This window comes from Zootoca vivipara, chromosome 7 (assembly GCF_965207765.1).
Source record: "Zootoca vivipara chromosome 7, rZooViv2.hap1.1, whole genome shotgun sequence".
In the NCBI taxonomy this organism is placed as follows: domain Eukaryota; kingdom Metazoa; phylum Chordata; class Lepidosauria; order Squamata; family Lacertidae; genus Zootoca; species Zootoca vivipara.
The window spans coordinates 90,600,558-90,618,471 of NC_142590.1; the positions used below are offsets into that span (position 1 = coordinate 90,600,558).

At 45.9% G+C, this 17,914-nt stretch overlaps 1 protein-coding gene across 1 annotated transcript in view; it reads left to right on the forward strand.

The window, feature by feature from the left end:
• Window positions 1-15,654: 15,654 nt before the first annotated feature.
• Window positions 15,655-17,914, forward strand: part of HELZ2 (helicase with zinc finger 2) — a 45,722-nt gene continuing 43,462 nt past the window's right edge. The window contains exon 1 of the mRNA XM_035122776.3: window positions 15,655-15,855. The gene's annotated coding sequence lies outside the window, so the exon portion shown is untranslated. The remainder of the gene's footprint in view (window positions 15,856-17,914) is intronic.

A 17,914-nucleotide genomic window follows, 5' to 3' on the forward strand; every position in this document is an offset into this window, starting at 1 on the left:
TAAACTTATGAACTGAGCTGAAAGTAGGTGACAGTAACGTAAATGAAAAGTGAAGGCGGGCTGTCTCGTTTCCTTGGCTAGTCAGGATAATTATAGGCAATTTCTTGTGGCATGCCCTGTTTCTGAACATGAGGCACCTGTGAGCAAGCCATCGGTTGGTTGGCATCTGTCTGTCTCAGGGCCCAATCTTATTCAACATCTTCATCAATGACTTAGATGATGGGCTTGAGGGCATCCTGAGCAAGTTTGCAGACGACACCAAATTGGGAGGGGTGACTAATACCCCAGAGGACAGGATCACACTTCAAAATGACCTTAACAGATTAGACAACTGGGCCAAAGCAAACAAGATGAATTTTAACAAGGAGAAATGTAAGGTACTACACTTGGGCAAAAAAAATGAAAGGCACAAATACAGGATGGGTGACACGTGGCTTGAGAGCAGTACATGTGAAAAGGATCTAGGAGTCTTGGTAGACCACAAACTTAACATGAGTCAGCAGTGTGATGCAGCAGCTAAAAAAGCCAATGCAATTCTGGGCTGCATCAATAGGAGTATAGCATCTAGATCAAGGGAAGTAATAGTACCACTGTATTCTGCTCTGGTCAGACCTCACCTGGAGTACTGTGTCCAGTTCTGGGCACCACAGTTCAAGAAGGATACTGACAAGCTGGAACGTGTCCAGAAGAGGGCAACCAAAATGGTCAAAGGCCTGGAAACTATGCCTTATGAGGAACGGCTTAGGGAGCTGGGTATGTTTAGCCTGGAGAAGAGAAGGTTAAGGGGTGATATGATAGCCATGTTCAAATATATGAAAGGATGTCATATGGAGGAGGGAGAAAGATTGTTTTCTGCTGCTCCAGAGAAGCGGATACGGAGCAATGGATTCAAACTTCAAGAAAGAAGATTCCACCTAAACATTAGGAAGAACTTCCTGACAGTAAGAGCTGTTCGGCAGTGGAATTTGCTACCAAGGAGTGTGGTGGAGTCTCCTTCTTTGGAGGTCTTTAAGCAGAGGCTTGACAGGCATATGTCAAGAATGCTTTGATGGTGTTTCCTGCTTGGCATGGGGTTGGACTGGATGGCCCTTGTGGTCTCTTCCAACTCTATGATTCTAGGAGACAAATGGAGGAGTGTGCCCTTTGGGATGAAGTCAAACTGTTGGAAGGTTACAGTGCCTGCCGTGGCTGTAGAGGCCATACGAGAGAGACATGTTTTGTTACAGCTGGGGTAGGTGAATGTGTCTGGTTCTGCTGCTGTAGATGCACCCTGGCCTTTCTTCTCCCTGCACATCTCCCAGCGGTCATTTCTCCTCTGGCCATTGCCATGGATGCACACCTTGGCTGTCTTGTCTCCAGGCTCTGCGGTCATCTGCAGACATCTTTGCTAGCTTCCCCCAGATTTCTGTGTCTGTCTTTCTTCCATTTTGGGAATAAAGGGTAAAGGGGCCCCTGACCATCAGGTCCAGTCGTGTCCAACTCTGGGGTTGCGGCGCTCATCTCGCTCTATAGGCCGAGGGAGCCGGCGTTTGTCCACAGACAGCTTCCAGGTCATGTGGCCAGCATGACAAAGCTGCTTCTGGCGAAATAGAGCAGCGCACGGAAACGTCGTTTACCTTCCCGCCAAAGCAGTCCCTATTTATCTACTTGCACTTTGATGTGCTTTCGAACTGCTAGGTTGGCAGGAGCTGGGACCGAGCAATGGGAGCTCACCCCGTTGCAGGGATTCGAACCGCTGACCTTCTGATCAGCAAGCCCTAGACTCTGTGGTTTAACCCACAGCGCCACCTGGGTCCTGTGCTTATTTAATAGAATATCCTGTGCTTATTTAATTGCTCATCTTCAAACATTGTGTATGCCATCAAATGCCAACGGTGCCCTTCAGCTCTCTATATTGGACAAACAGGCCAAACCCTATGCCAAAGGATAAATGGACATAAATCTGACATCAGGAATCACAAGACAGAGAAACCAGTAGGAGAACACTTCAATCTCCCAGGACATTCTATACAAGATCTCAAAGCAGCTGTTTTATTACAGAAAAATTTCAGAAACAGACTGGAAAGAGAAGTTTCTGAATTGGAACTCATTACCAAGCTTAAAACCATGGAGAGACCTGGTATGAACAGAGACATAGGATTCTTATCTCATTATACATGATCAAGCTTTCTTTAGCACCTCAGCCCTTGCTTTTTCCTGCAAGATCAATTGCAGTCATTAACAGTCGTTAACAGTCATCAACAGGTTTACCACTCCTATCAGCCATTCCCATTCCCATCACCCCCACCCCCACCCTCTGACTATACATACCATGGAGAGACCTGGTATGAACAGAGACATAGGATTCTTATCTCATTATACATGATAAAGCTATCTTTAGCCATCTCACCCATTGCTTTTTCCTGTAAGACCAATTGCAGTTGTTAACAGTCGTCAACAGGTTTACCACCCTCTCACTATATATAAGGGTCTGGTGACTTCTGTTTCAGTGTATCTGAAGAAGTGTGCATGCACACGAAAGCTCATACCTATGACAAACTTAGTTGGTCTCTAAGGATTTTTTATTTTGACTGCGTCAGACCAACACGGCCACCTATCTGTAACTTGTGCTTATTTATTATCCTGTGTTTATTTATTAGAATAAATACCCCTGTAGTCTAGGAGAGGGGCATGCATACATTGTGTGGAGTGCAGAGGCAGGCGGCATGTCCCAAGTTGATGTGTAAGAGAATTGATGTGAAAGAGAAACTCTTCCTTTTGCATCCACTGGGTGTAGCTGGAGAGAAGCTTCTGGACAAAAATAACTAAAAGTAGATCCAGACTGAATCTTAAAATTGGGGAGGGACTGATGTTTAAATGTCACCCAGTAGTGAGCAAGCTTTCGAGTTCTCCAAAACATCATTGCTAAGCGAAACAAGGAAATAGATAAAGTCTGGAACACAAACATTAATACACAACAACACAGCCTGCTATGACGCTGCATTTTTTTCTGATGCAATGCCATAATAAACTATCAGGGGTGTGCATTGACCACAAGTTTCAGCATCAATCCTGATTCAACCCTGGGGGGAAACTCACCTTGGCTGGAATAACTTGGGAGGCTGCCTGATTCATCTCAAGATCTGAGTTCAGGGGGGGGGGGCAATGGGACAACAAAGGTTTCATTTTCCCCACTACCTTTCAGAAACTGAAAACATTAAAATGGTTGTTAATTTCTTTTTCTGTTTGACAGAACTGAATAGAGAGTAATTCCCTGCCCTGATGTTACCATGTTGTCTGCTGCTTTTAAGCAGGAATAATGCCCTCAAATAATACGGTACTTTTCCCCTATGGAAAGATGACACAGAAGCGAGAGCTGATGCTCGTACTGGTTCTACCCCTCCAAAGGAGGCTTCTCTCCTGGTTGAGAAATTACTAACATGATCTCCATTTTAATTTTGGGTGTGTTGCCCAGAACCTGATATCCCTTTATTAATGGCTTTTTTAATATATAGAAAATGTATTTTTATTGTTTAGAAATTATAAGACAAACACATTAACACATTACATACAAACATATATTATACACACCAACACAAATTATACATTACAATGACAAATAACAAATATAAAAGCAAATTATTCTGTAACTTTCCAACCTATAATCTATTAACCAAATTTTAAAAATGACTTCCAATTAAACTTGCTGTATTTTGCCTATTATTAAGATGTTTTCGCACAGTTTATATATATATTACATATTTCCATCACTTATTCATGTAGCTTTATTAATGGCTTGGTGAACTTTGATCAGTCGCTGCCTCTCAGCCTAACCAGGATTGTTGTGAGAATAAAATGGGAGGGGGGGGGAGATCTTAATATGACACCTAGAGATCTTGGGAGGAAAAGTGGAATATAAACATATTAGCATTGGCATTTGCTAGAGGGCATTTCCTATAGTAATATATAGCAGGGGTGGCCAACTTCCAATAGACTGCAATCTACTCACAGAGTTAAAAACTGGCAGTGATCTACTCCCCTTTTTGGGGTTCAGGTCAAAGCTGTTAAGCTTTTTCTAGGAAGGAAAGCCTTTTTTGAGGTTCACGTAAAAGTTGTTGAGCTTCTTTAGGAAGGAGGAAAGCGACATTGAGCCTTTTTTTTAGGAAGGAAAGCCCTGTTTTGGTGGTTCAGGTCATTTTTGGGGTGCAGGCCAAAGGTGTTGAGTTTTTTGGGGAGAGCCAAAGTTTTATAGCTTCTTTAGGGGGAGCCACTGATCTACCGGTGATCTACCACAGACGTCCAGTGATCTACCTGTTGGACATGCCTGATATATAGCTTTTGGGCTATTTTTCTCATTAGGGCCTGCCTAGGTGCCCAGAGGACAGGATGATGCCACCTTACCACCATTTAACGTACAGATGCCAAGTAAACTAGCACTTGGATCTTACTTTAACCCTGGCAAGGAGACCGCATCTTCTGTCCTCAGTATAGCTTGGTGTGTTCACGGGGTGGTGATAGTTCAGGGCAAGTTGTCTGGTGAGCAGCTCCAAATCAAATTCTCTTGATCAATGCAGGTAAAGTGATACGTTTGCGCTAGATCCGATACTCTGAGCTACCTTGTGCCCCATTCTTTGTACTCTGGTAAACCAAAAGATGGTCCTTTTCTCAAAAGGAGTGCAACCAACGAATTGGATTAGAATGACCTCTCCAGGCCACAAACAAAATGGTGTTATAGCTGACCCTTGACCGCTGTCCAAACATTGCGAGTCTGACTGCCGTTGGGTTGTTAAAGGGTAACTAATCCCCGCTTGGGTTGCAAACCTAAGCATATTTATTTAGAGCATTTTTTTGCCCTGCTCATCCGCCAAAAGGGCTCCCAGAGTGGTTTGCAACGATCAATAAAAAAGATCTTCAAGATTATGATCTAATCTAATAATCAAGATTATGATCTAATAATATGCATCTTCAAGATTATGATCTAAAACCATTATGCAAAATGAATTTAGAAGCGATTGGGAGAGGGGACAAACGCTAGTGCCGCTAGTTTTTAGAACAACCAGCCACGCTGGAAACAGCCCGAGGGCGAACCAAAAGTTGCTGTGCGATGGAGTGGCCTTGCTTCTCTCTTCTCTCTGCTGCACCCTGATGGAATGGCTGCTGTTGGCTTATGGATGGATGAGCCTATTGGAGCTGCCCTCTGAAGAGAGCCAGTGAATTGCCCCATGAACTTCTTGGGAGGAAATTCAGCACAGAAATGTAATACACTTTCAAAATTAAGATGCGTTCATTGTGTTGCTGACCAGGAACCAGAAGACAGAAAAACCAGTAGGAGAACACTTCAATCTCCCAGGACATTCTATACAAGATCTCAAAGTAGCTGTCTTACTACAAAAGAATTTCAGAAATAGACTGGAAAGAGAATTTGCTGAATTGCAACTTATCACCAAGCTCAAAACCATGGAGGGACCTGGTTTGAACAGAGATATCGGATTCTTATCTCATTATACATGATAAGCGATCTTCAGCCATCTCAACCCTTGCTTTTTCATGCAAAACCATTTGCAGTCGTTTGCGGTCATCAACAGCTATCAGTCAGTCAATCACCCATTTCCACCACCCTTCTGAGTGATCCCCCCTCCCCATCCCCACCCCTCCCCACCCCTTCTCTACATAAGTGCCTGGAAACTTCCATTTCACTGTATCTGAAGAAGTGTGCATGCACACGAAAGCTCATACCAAAATAAAAACTTAGTTGGTCTTTAAGGTGCTACTGAAGGAATTTTTTTTTATTTTACTTCGATCCAGACCAACACGGCTACCTACCTGTAACCAGGTAGTAAGCCTGATCTTTATTAAAGCTGTTGCAACAGGATGCTCCCCTCACACGCAGGAGAGAGGTGGAGGACCACGAACCATGTGTGCTTGCCCTTATATAGCCATTTTGAAATTCCCTGCCTTGGAGCTCAAGACCACCCCTCCATACATCATACATACATCAGCAGAAGAGGCGGTCTACAGCAGACATTTGAATGTTGTTGTTTTTCCTGCCTGCCAGGTTTTCTGATAATGCCTTATCTAATTGCCTTTCCTGGTAGTCTGGCCATTCCTTTGAGATGGTAATCACTTAAATCCTGAGAACATGGGAAGGTTTCTTTCACCCCCTCCCTCCTTGCAGAGAAACACTTGATCAGCTTAGGGGTCAAAATGGTTTCAGGACTGTCTTCCTGTGCTGCTTCAGACATGTGCTTTATATATTTATGTACGTGTTTGCTTGGTACATTTATGAACATTTATTATATATCAAAGACCTTGAAATTCTTACAACAGGCGTAGCCAGGATTTTAGTGGGTGGGGGAAGGCCTTTTGTTGGGGAGGGGGACAGAACCTCAGTTTGCTATGTATTTTTATTGATTTGGGGGGCAGCTGCCCCTCCCCCAGCTACACCCATGATGTACTCCACCTTGGGGTCATTGGAAGAAAGATGCGGTGGAAATGGATTGCTCTCTGCCTCAGTTGTCCATCAGTTTCCTTCTACAGAAATTAAGTGCTGAGTTGTGCCTTACCATACAGAAATGGAAAACAGAAGAAAGGGGGGGAAAGGATGGGTGGTTGTTGTTTTTCACAAGGCATCGCTCTTGAAACCCAACAGGTGCAGTAATTTGAAATCCTACAGGTGCAATTTCTACCTTATGTACAGATTGTGGAAGCTTTGCCTTTTGGCTTTCTATCTTCCCTGCCGGAGCTCTGCCAAAAACACTGGTCTTCAGCTTGTGGATCCTGACCTCATCCGAGGTGGGTCACACAACAGGAGCACTACCAGCATGCAAATATATGGCAAAAGATGAAGAAAGGGGTCTCGAAATGGGATATAAGAAGCAGGTCTTGGGTTTGAAAGGTTGAAGACCCCTGCTCTACAAAAAGCCAGTATCTTTCACCCAAATCCTTTTGCATGTATTTCTTTAATCGTTCTGAAACTATGGTAAGCAGGAAGTCGTTTCTCGTCCAAAATAACAACATACTGTACTGTACAGCTTCTCTCTCCCCCCCCCTCCCTCTCCTGGTTGCAACAGGCAGGCAGGCTAAAGCAAGGAGCCTCTGTGTCATTACTGTACTCGGAACTGCAAGGCGGAGAGACGTCACTGGAAACCCGTGAAAGGCAGAACCACAAAGGGGAAATGGAAACCGAAACTTAACGGCTTTGCAGCAACGTCTGGCTTAAACTCCTAGTGCCCTTTGCTCTCTGCGCATCGATCCTGGCTCCCTCCCTCCCATTAGGAGCAATCCCATTCAGAAGGACGGGATAGTTATGGCAAAAACACTGCAGGGTGCCAGATAATTACCGGGTGAAACTCTGTCCATCTCTCCAGACCAGTATCACCTGGCAGTGGCAAGCCAGGGGCTTTCCAGGCTTTCCACCTGGCAGCGGCTGCCTTCAGCTTGTGCTCCGACCTCCTTCAGTACACCTGGAGGAGGAGGCAAGATAAAAAAGGGGGGAGGATAAGGCTGGAGCTTCACTTGAGAGCTGGGGTTCATCCAAAATCTCTCTTAAATGCCAAGATTCAGCCAGGCATAACCATTGATGCAGTTCATAGAATTGTAGATTTGCGATGCAGGAATCTTAAGTTGCTTTGAACATGTGCAGAGTGCCTCCTGAGCTTTATTAAAGGTGCTGTTTTCACCTGGTTTCCTCTGTTAAGATCATACTTGAGCAACAGGGCTGAGAGAGGATCCTTTCCACAGAAAAGCTTATTCACCTCCCTTCCCATTCCTCCAGGGGAGGAGTGAGTCGTGGACATTTTGTGTATCTGTTCTTTTTGCAAACTCAAGACTGAATCCAATGGGGGTTACTCCCAGGTAAGGTAACAGGTTGAACATCTGTTTCCTTCTACTACGCCATCAGTCTCCAGACCTTTCACCATGTACTGAAAAATGGACTCTAAATATTAGTCTCCTCAGTAGACGGTCTCTCTCCTAACAGGTAGCTAGCCGTGTTGGTCTGCCATCGAAACTAAATAAAAATAAAATAGAAAAATTCATTCCAGTAGCACCTTAGGAGACCAACTAAGTTTGTCATTGGTATGAGCTTTCGTGTGCATGCACACTTCTGAAGACTTAGTTGGTCTCTAAGGTGCTACTGGAAATAATTTTTCTTTTTCTTTTTTTTTTGTCTCTCCTATCAGCTATTAAGAGACGCCATGTCACCGTATACAGTATAGGCTTAACATGCTGGTTCATTTTTCTGAATTCAGATCAAAGCTGGTTTTGGGGTAAACACATTGAAATGTGGTACATATAAGAAAATATACATATAAGAAAAAACAGGATAAATATGGAGGGCAGCTAACATTGGCCATATGGGCTCACTGCTTCCCAAAAAAAGCATTGAGAGTGTTTACACAGCCCGTGTCAGGATAGAATCATAGAATCATAGAGTTGGAAGAGACCACAAGGGCCATCCAGTCCAACCCCCTTCCAAGCAGGAAACAAGAAGGGGGGAGAAGGAGAGAGAAAGAATGCTGTTCACTGCCTGGAGCACTTCGGAGAAAAAGCAGAATGTAAATGTCTATAAATGAGCAGGTTAGTAATACTACCAGAGGACACTAGCTAAATCCACAGCAGGAAAAGATAAGTGAAATGGGCATAAAATAAATTTGCAGGTTACAGGACTGCATTGTTTTGGCTTTTCTTTTGAGAGTCTTCAGTCTACTTTCAAGGTTTCTTGCATCAGACTTGCAACATTTTCCTCTGCAGGAAATTCCTTGCAACAGTTTGAAAATGCCTGGGAGAAAGGAACGTTCAGGACAATTACAAAGCGAAATGGACTAAGGCTGTGGTGGTTTGCCTTACTAAATGGAAAGGGAAAATAGAACCCAGCCCTGGAGGAAGAAAAGGAATGGATGAAAACAGTTTGGATGTGTAAATAATGACTTGGCTGATTAATATTCTACAGTCTTTTAAATGTATGGAAAGGGAGGGGGAATTGTTTTGCTGTTTTGTTTTACATATTTACTTGTTTTTATCCTGTATTTTATTCCGTGAACCGGAATAAATAACAACAAGTGCATCTCAGCATCCAGGACCCAAGTGACCTGCTCGGATCCACGCAAATGGTTTGATCAGATTCAGAATGACAATCCAAGGGGTAGCTCAGTCAGTAGAACACGAGGCTCTTAACCTCAAGGTCAGGGTTTTGAGCCCCACATTAGGCAAAAGATTTCTACAATTCTATTATTCATTTGCAAACCCCCTCCCCCTATTTTTCTTTCATCTAATGCAGACAGTAAGCTATTTGGGGGGAATTTTATACTAGGTACAATGACTTGACCATTGTTCATGTTATATTTCAGTTATTAATTCAGAATTTCAATTGTGCTTAATAGTTCCAGCAAGAATCCCTAAGCAGTTTACGGAAATTATAAAATCGGAGTAAAGCAAATAACGCAACTAAAGATCAGAATGAAGTAAATACATTATTATTAAATTTAGATCGTAGGGCGGTTTACAGTACAAAAACACAAAAAAATACATAACAAACAACAACCCCACCCCCAATTTGAAAGATTATCGATTGTTTAATTAGCCAAAGGCCTGGTTATAGAGGAGGATATGCAATGTAACTGAAGATACTGTATGTAATGAAGGAGAGAATTCCACAAATGGGGAGTCATTGCAGAAAAGAACTGTTCTTGTACTGTCACCCTTCATATGATGTCACATTTTAATTCTGACTGTGTCTACTCAGAAGTCCCGTAGAATTGAACAAGTGAGACTCAGTCCCAGGTCAGTAAGGATCACAGCCCAAAACTACTGAGCATGATAATTTTAATGTGCATTTTATATGTTATGTAAAGTACTTGGCGGTTTTGACGTTCAAGCGTAAAAAAAAGGAATAAAAATTCTCACATCCAACTAGGTGTGGGTGCCTTCGGTAGATGTACTTCAGTAGATGTTATCTCTCCTTTTTCCTTGTAAAGGCAACAGTTTATTTCTGCAGGAGATCACCTTCCCGATCCTCACATGCAGTACCCCTGGTCCTACCCCCACCCAATCAATAAGCAGCTGACCATCACAAGGTGCTCTCTCCCCCCCCCCATTTCTTCCTTTGAAGCAAAGCAAGGCAAACTAACAGCATGCTTTTTATTCCCTCCCCTTTTTATTTATTTGCTGCAATGCAAATTATTGGCTGGTTGCTGGCTACAAGAGCCGGGGGGTGGGGTGGGTGGGCACTCCATCCAGATACTAGTTTAAAGGTCTTCCAGTCTACAGTCAAAGCAGGGAGGAAACCAGTCCCAAGAGAAATATATACAAGTGGTGCCTCACTAGATGAAATTAATTCGTTCCACGGGTAAATTCGTATAAAGAAAAATTTGTCTAGCGAATCGCGGTTTCCCATAGGAATGCACTGAAAATCAATTAATGCGTTCCTATGGGCAAAAAAGGTCACAATAAAGCCAACTTTGGTTTTCAAAGTGTTTATAAAGTGCACTTTAAAGGCATACATGCTGCACAGAGCATGCCAAAAATTTAAAGTGCAAAACTTTATAAACATGACAGAAAAACATTTAAAAATAAGGAAACATGAGGCAGCACCTACCCAGAGCTGCGGAGAGTCTCTCTGGGGACACTGTTCAACTGGTAGAACTGGTTGAAGGCGCTGTAGAGCGGGCAGCAACGGTCTCAGGCTGGCTAGCCTCAGGAGCAGCAGGTTCCTCTTCCACTCTTGGCTTCTTCGTGATGAACCTGTCCACAGACTGCTGCTTCTGCCACCTTTTCAGCATCCCTCTGAAAGAGGACACGACCCTTGTGTCAAAAGTGTTCGCAAGGTCACGTGCCAGGCTCTTGTCTGGGTGGTGGCGGCATGCAAAACTCTGCACGTTTTCCCACTGTCGGCAGACGTCCTTCAGTTCCTTGGAGGACACCTGCTCCTCGACTTCCGCCTCTTCCTCTTCCGAAGCGGCGTTGTGAACTCCGGATCTGGTTTTGAATCTTTCAAACCAGCCTCTGCTCGCCTTGAAGACTTCTGGTACAGCATCTGAGGATCCTGCCTGTCGCCGGACGAGGTCTGCGTGCAAGGCCTTGGCCTTCTTGCAAACGGCAGCCTCGGTCACTGTGTCCCCTGCACGCTGCTTCTCTTGCACCCAGGTGAGCAGCAGCTTCTCGACCTCCTCAAGAACAGGTGGCCGGTTAGGCATGATCCTGGTGACTCCCTTGGCTGCATCTGTCGCAAGGATCTTCTCCATCCTATTCAGGATGGTCCCGATGGTGGATGGGCTCCTCCCGTACTCCCTGGCGAGGTCTGTCACCCGCATGCCTTCGTTGTGCTTCCAAATGATCTCCTTCTTCATCTCTATGGTGATCTTTTCCTTGGTCCTCTTCTCAGCCACTGCTTGTTTGGGACCCATGTTCCTACATTTGAAAAAAAAAATGACGGGAAGGAATGGGAAACCTTAGAAGGCAGTCTTAAAGGAACACTTTTTTCATCCAAAAAAATCAACCCTACCAAAGCAGTTTTTAAGAAGTGCAAAGAAACTTACCTGACTGTAGATGCTGAACACCGTTCAAAAATCTTCAAACTCTTCAAAGTCACCCAAGTCAGTCTGAACCTGAGGAAAAAGGGAAGGAATAGTAAACATTAGAAGGCAGTCTGAGCAAAGCACATTTTTACCCTAAAACCCCCATGCAACCAAAGCAGAGCAAAAAAGGCAGACTTTTGGTCCAAAAGGCCCATGCAACCAAACCAGAACTAGATTTCCCCCCAAAAAAACCATGCAACCAAAGCAGAGCTAAAAAGTCAGATTTTTTACCCCCAAAAAACCATGCAACCAAACCAGAGCTAAAAAGGCAGATTTTTACCTTAAAACCCCCATGCAACCAAACCAGAGCTAAAAAGGCATATTTTTACCAAAAAAACCCCACATGCAACCAAACCAGAGCTAAAAAGACAGACTTTTGGCCCAAAAGGCACATGCAACCAAAGCAGAGCTAAAAAGGCAGATTTTTTTACCCAAAAAAAAAACCATGCAACCAAAGCAGAGCTAAAAAGGCAGATTTTTGGCCCAAAACCCCCATGCAACCAAACCAGAGCTAAAAAGGCACTAAAAACATTTTAAAAGTTTTTTTAAAAAAAGTTTTAAAAAGTTATGAAAAGTTGAAATAAACTTACCTTAAGTGCTGAAAAGCTGGAAACCTTGTACAGTATTGTACACTGTAGAAATCCTCCAAAAAGTTTTTATCCTCTCACACTCTCTCACTCTCTCTCCTCAAGTCAATACTGGAACTGCCCTCGAGAAGTGAGCCCAGGGTGCATTGGGGAGGCTTTCTAAAGGTATTGGGGCAAAAAGGTATTGGGCCGTTTTTCCGTTCCAAAAAAAAAAAAAAACAAAGGAGGAAAAAGGCGGGAAAATCAGGGGGGGGGAAATCAGGGGAAAAATTCGTCTAGCGAGTCGCGGCCAGGGAAAAACAATTCGTTAAGCGAGGCAACCTTCTCTCGAAAAAACCTTTCGTTAAGCGGAAATTTAGTTAAGCAGGGCATTTGTTAAGCGAGGCACCACTGTATAGTTAAATGGAAGTTGATGTGGTCATTCAAGGTCACCTTGGTTCAAAGGTAATTCCATCAAGCCAACATAAGAATAGGGTGCCCCTCCCAGAGATGGGCCCATTAACGTAGAGCCTAAATTCAATCACACTGGGGAATGGATTGTTAAGACCACTCATCTCATAAAGAAACAAAAGAGTAGCCCATTAAAGGGGAGGGGAGAGGCTCGTCTTCATCCTGCCAAAGGGCCTCCAAACATTGCTAGCCTAAAGGAAGTGTATAGATTTTTTAAAAGAAAATATTATTATTAGTTTACCAAAATACGTGTGTTGTCTCTCTTTTCAAGCTGCGTTTTCTACAGATCAGTTTCATTTGCTGCGAGACATTAGTGTTGCATGCAATGTTAGGCTAGGAAGAAAAGGGGGAAAGAGACGGAGGGTGGAATGGTGAAGTGGGGTGGGGGTGGGTGCCAATGCTTCTCTTCTTTGAAGCCCATCCCCATTTGCTCAGCTGAAGCATTCCTTGCTGAGAATGACTTTGGTGCCTGAAGTTTGAGAACAGAATTAGGACCATCGAATCGCAGAGTGAAGGGGCCCTGAGGATCATCTAGTCCAACCCCCTGCAATGCAGGAATACACAGCTGCCCCATATGGGGATCAAACTTGCAACCTTGGCATTATCAGCACCATGTTCTAACCAACTGAGCTACCCAGCTATTGAGGGTCCTGACTCCATTATTTCTCCTGCTTTGCCTTCATCGTCTTCCTCATAGAATCATAGAGTTGGAAGAGACCACAAGGGCCATCCAGTCCAACCCCCTGCCAAGCACGAAACACCATCAAAGCATTCTTGACATACTGTATGGCTGTCAAACCTCTGCTTAAAGACCTCCAAAGAAGGAGACTCCACCACACTCCTTGTCTCTCTGTAGGTTTCACGTCTTGCTCCCTCTTCCTATTTTTAACTGTGTGGCTGTGCTTTAGATATGGTTTTGGTTTCCTATCTTTGAGAGTGGTTGCAATATTTTAAACCTGTTACTAGACAAGCATTCTGGTCTTCCTGAAACTCAGCTTTCCACTGAGTTTATTATGCCAACCATGCATGACTCCGGTCTAGCCTGCAATGTCAGCTCAGAGAACAGGTGAGGGGGCTTCCCTTCAGAAAACCCGCTTTGTCTCCTGTGTCACAGGCTCACCCTTCCTCTCTTACGCCTTGCATGATTGCTCTTCCATGTATGTGGTGTGTGTGTGTGTGGATTTAACCGTGATTATAGTTATCTTGCCAATTCTCTCAAGCGAAAGGACTTTTTGCTAAGCTAAGCTAAGCTACTCCTGTTGCCCCGATAGATGCACATATTATTCTGAGCTATTTCCCATTGTGCTATTGAACATGGGCCCTCCTTCCTTGGAGGTTTTTAAGCGGCAGGTGGCAGGGCATCTTTGAGTTGAGATTCCTGCATTGCAGGGGGTTGGACTGGATGACCCTCGGGGTCCCTTCTAACTGCAGTTCTATGATTCTATGATACCCCTTAGAGACAGTGTTGCCCTTGTAGAGCTCAGTAGGGAGAGACCTTGGAATGGGAGCAAAAGTAGAATTCATTGGCTCTGCCTATCACTTTTACTATTGACTTCCATTCTAACGTGGAAAATAGCAGCAAACCCACTATCTCAAAATTTTCTGCTCACCTGTCTCTAGAATTTGGACAATAACTTTCATTAACAAACTGCAGGTGTTTCTGTGATGGGACGTTGACCAATCATGTTATGGAAAGGTGGACTTTTATTTGTCAGTTACTGGAACATTGAACACCCCCATGAATAATATATTCCAGGGTATCTTGGGGTAGGGTGGGGGAAGGGATATTGTAAGCCGTGTTATTGCAAGCTCAGCATCTGCTTCGGATGCAGAAGGCCCTGGCTTCAATCCCTGGCACCTCCAGGCAGGCCTGGGGATTTCTCCGGAGGCATGGAGAGCCACGGCCAATCAATGTAGATCAGGGGGAGGCACTGTGGTGGCTTCCAGAAGTTGTGGGCTACATCTCCCATCATTCCTGGCCACCTGCCGTGGTGGCTGGAGCTGATGGGATTTGTAGTCCACAAAACCTTCCTGGAGGTCTTCAGATGGACCACCTACTTCCCACCCATGTAGACCCTGCTGAGCTACATGGTTCTCACTCGAAAGCATTCTGCATTCCTATGGAATTAAAAACAGAAGGGCAACATATCCCGAGCTGCCTCTCTCTTGAGAGTTCCTGATCTCCAGTTGTCCACTGCTGGGTTTGGGAATCACAGAACTGTAGAGTTGGAAGGGATCCTGTGGGTCATCTAGTCCAACCCCCTGTATTGCTGGAATCTTTTCCCCAACTTGAATAAAATATTAGGGGGGGCACACACAATTTATCACATGATGCAATGCGCACACACTATTTGAATGGCAATGCCCATCAACTTTGGGGGCCCCTCACCCTCTCAAACATTTTATTGGGGGGACCAAAGGGACCTCAGCCCCTAGGAGTTGGTTCTTATGGCCTGTTATGGAAAAATCTGGGTGCGAGGCTGCTTCCATAACATGGCCACTGTGAACATATCATTTGGTCATTTTGCTTATTCTTTGTCTGATTTTAATGCTGATCCACTCACCCCCCCCCACCATATACTGGAACAATGACTCAGGTTAGACCTGTAACTTATTATTTTTAGTTACAGGTAGGTACCGTGTTGGTCTGGCATAGTCGAAACAAAATAATAAAATTCCTTCCAGTAGCACCTTAGAGACCAACTAAGTTTGTCATTGGAAGTGTGCATGCACACAAAAGCTCATACCAATGACAAACTTAGTTGGTCTCCAAGGTGCTACTGGAAGGAATTTTATTATTATTATTGCATTGCAAATTTGCTATCTATCTAAAAGAAGACATTGGGATGGAGAGGAAAGGGCCACGCGCCGAAGCACGATGCAAGGCCTCCCGGGTCATCCTGGCGCCGGGAATCCATCGCGTCCGTGCAATGCCCTCTTGCCCCAACTTGCTCCAGAAAGGCGGAGGCGCGCGCAGAGGCAGCCGGCTGCGCTGGGATGGATGCGCCGTCGGGGCCGAGCAGGGGCGGGCGCGGCTTGCCGGTCTGCCCCGCCCCGGGGCTGGAGCATCGCCTGATGTAATTTCCGAGAAGCGCTGCCATAGGTTTGGCGGCGGCGAGGCCCCAGAAAACGAAACCGTGGCCGGGCTTTAAATAACTCTCCGGCTGCCTCCCCCTCCATCGGTGCATCTTTTCGTTCGCCCTCAACTTCATCCCAAGCTGGTCGCGGGCATCGGACGCGCATCGCGATTCGGGCGCGTTCTCACGGTAAGGCTCTGCGCGGGACAAGCGAGCGGGCGCTTCCTCCGCCGGCGTTTCCAGGGGGCGCATCTTGGCCGCCCCAATTTCTTCCCCGCCACCCTCCTGCCCGTAGGGAGCCTGGATCTCGCGTGGGAACCGGAGCGGAGGCACAACCCGTGTCTGCCGATCGTCTGAATCCACCACCTCCTGGGGGGCTTGGAACGAGATCACGAGGCTGCTCGCTGCTCTGAGCCGGGGTTGCGGCTCGGGGGGGGGGTTTGTTGCTGGGAGGGGGAGTGGGGAGAGTCAAGATTCCCCACGTGGCGAGCGCAAGCTGGGACGGACTTGCTGTGGACCCCGTGGCGGGCGAGAGTGAAGGCATTCACGCGGGGGTGGACGGTGCCGCTTCTAGCCTGGTGCCGGGATGCGCTCTCCATCCCCACGCCACCCCCACCCTCCCCAGGTCTGGGTTCCGCCGAGTCTCTGCTTCCCCTCCCTGCCTCTCCACAATAGAGAGAAAAGGAAAGGAGAGACAAAGGAAGGGAGAGTTGAGAGCGCCAGGCGCGATCTTGCAAAGCGGGTTTGCTTGCGCCGATCCATCTCCTAGGATGGCACGGAGGAGGGAGGCTGGTGAGAGGCAGCCCTCGGGGCGCGCGGAGGAGAGCGAGGAGCTCCCAGCGCGTCTCTATGTTAGTCTCCGTGCGGGTGATGATGAGATCAGTCGGCGGAACTCCCCGAGACAGCCTCTCATCTTTTCGCAGAGCGAGAGGTCTTTCTCAGCGCTGTCTCTCTTCCCTTGAACTTTTACCGTCCTTAATTTTTTTAAAAAAAATAGAAAAGATGTATACTGGTCTCTATTCAGGTTCGTATGTTCCTGCGCCCTGCAGCCTTCCCCCAAGCTGGCGCCCTCCAGATGTTTTGGAACACAATTCCCACCAGTCTTTTCCCCCACGGCATGGCCCAAACATCTGGAGGGCACAGTCCAGAGCAGCTGCGGGGCGGGGAGGCTGCAAACCTGCCAGGTGTGCTTCTGTCCCTGTGGACTTTGCCAGACTTTAGTCTTCTTTGCATGCGTCTGACGAAATCGCCCCAGCCTCATCCATTGAGAGTCTTGCAAGGTCACTCTCCCCCCCCCCACCTGTGGGTTTGTTTTTGCTTCTCCCCGCCTCTGGAACTTTGCCTGCCTCCAGGTTTCGAGATGGTTCAGGTTGCCAGGCAAGACTTGCCCGCATCTGTTGAGGGCGGTCCTTCCTACCAAGGCTTAGTGTTTATTCTGAAGGCTGAACAACAACAGGGTGACGTAGTGGAGCCTGGCTGGGCTTCAGCAGCAGCAGCAACAAGGACTTCTGTGGCACCCGAAGGCTTGCGCACTGTGGCAGGAAGGATTTCCATGTATTCTCTACCTACTCCCCACTGCTGCCTGAGGTGTTTTTTTTTTTTTTTGGTTTGTGGTTTTGTAACATTTCTACCCCACCTTTCCTCTAAGGAGCACCAAGTGGCTTACATTATTCTCCTCCTCCCCATTTATCCTCTCAACAACCCTGTGAGGTAGGTTAGAGATAGAGAGTGAGTGACAGGCCCAAGGCCCAGTGAGCTTCATGGCTGAGTGCAGATTTGAACCCCAGTCTCCCAGGTCATAGTCTGGCACTCTAACCCAGCCCTTTCCAAACTGGGATCTCTGAGCTGTTTTTGGACTACAACTCCCATCATCCCTATTGGTCAGGGATGATGAGAGTTGTAGTCCAAAAAACAGCTGGCGAACCAAGTTTGGAAAGCACTGCTCTAACCACTACACAACACTGCCTCTCACAAAATTGTGTAAAAACATGCTCCCTCCCCAAAAATAATATGAATATATTTGCAACCGAGTTTGGAAAGCACTGCTCTAACCACTACACAACACTGCCTCTAACAAAATTGTGTAAAAACATGCTCCCCCCAAAATAATATGAATATATTTGCAATCTCCCTTTCTTTCAAGGATTTTAGGGTAGCATTCATGGTTCTTCCCTTGACCGTTTTATCTTCACAACATCCCTGTGAGGTAGGTCACTTGGGGAACTTTGTGACTTTGGGTCATCCTCTT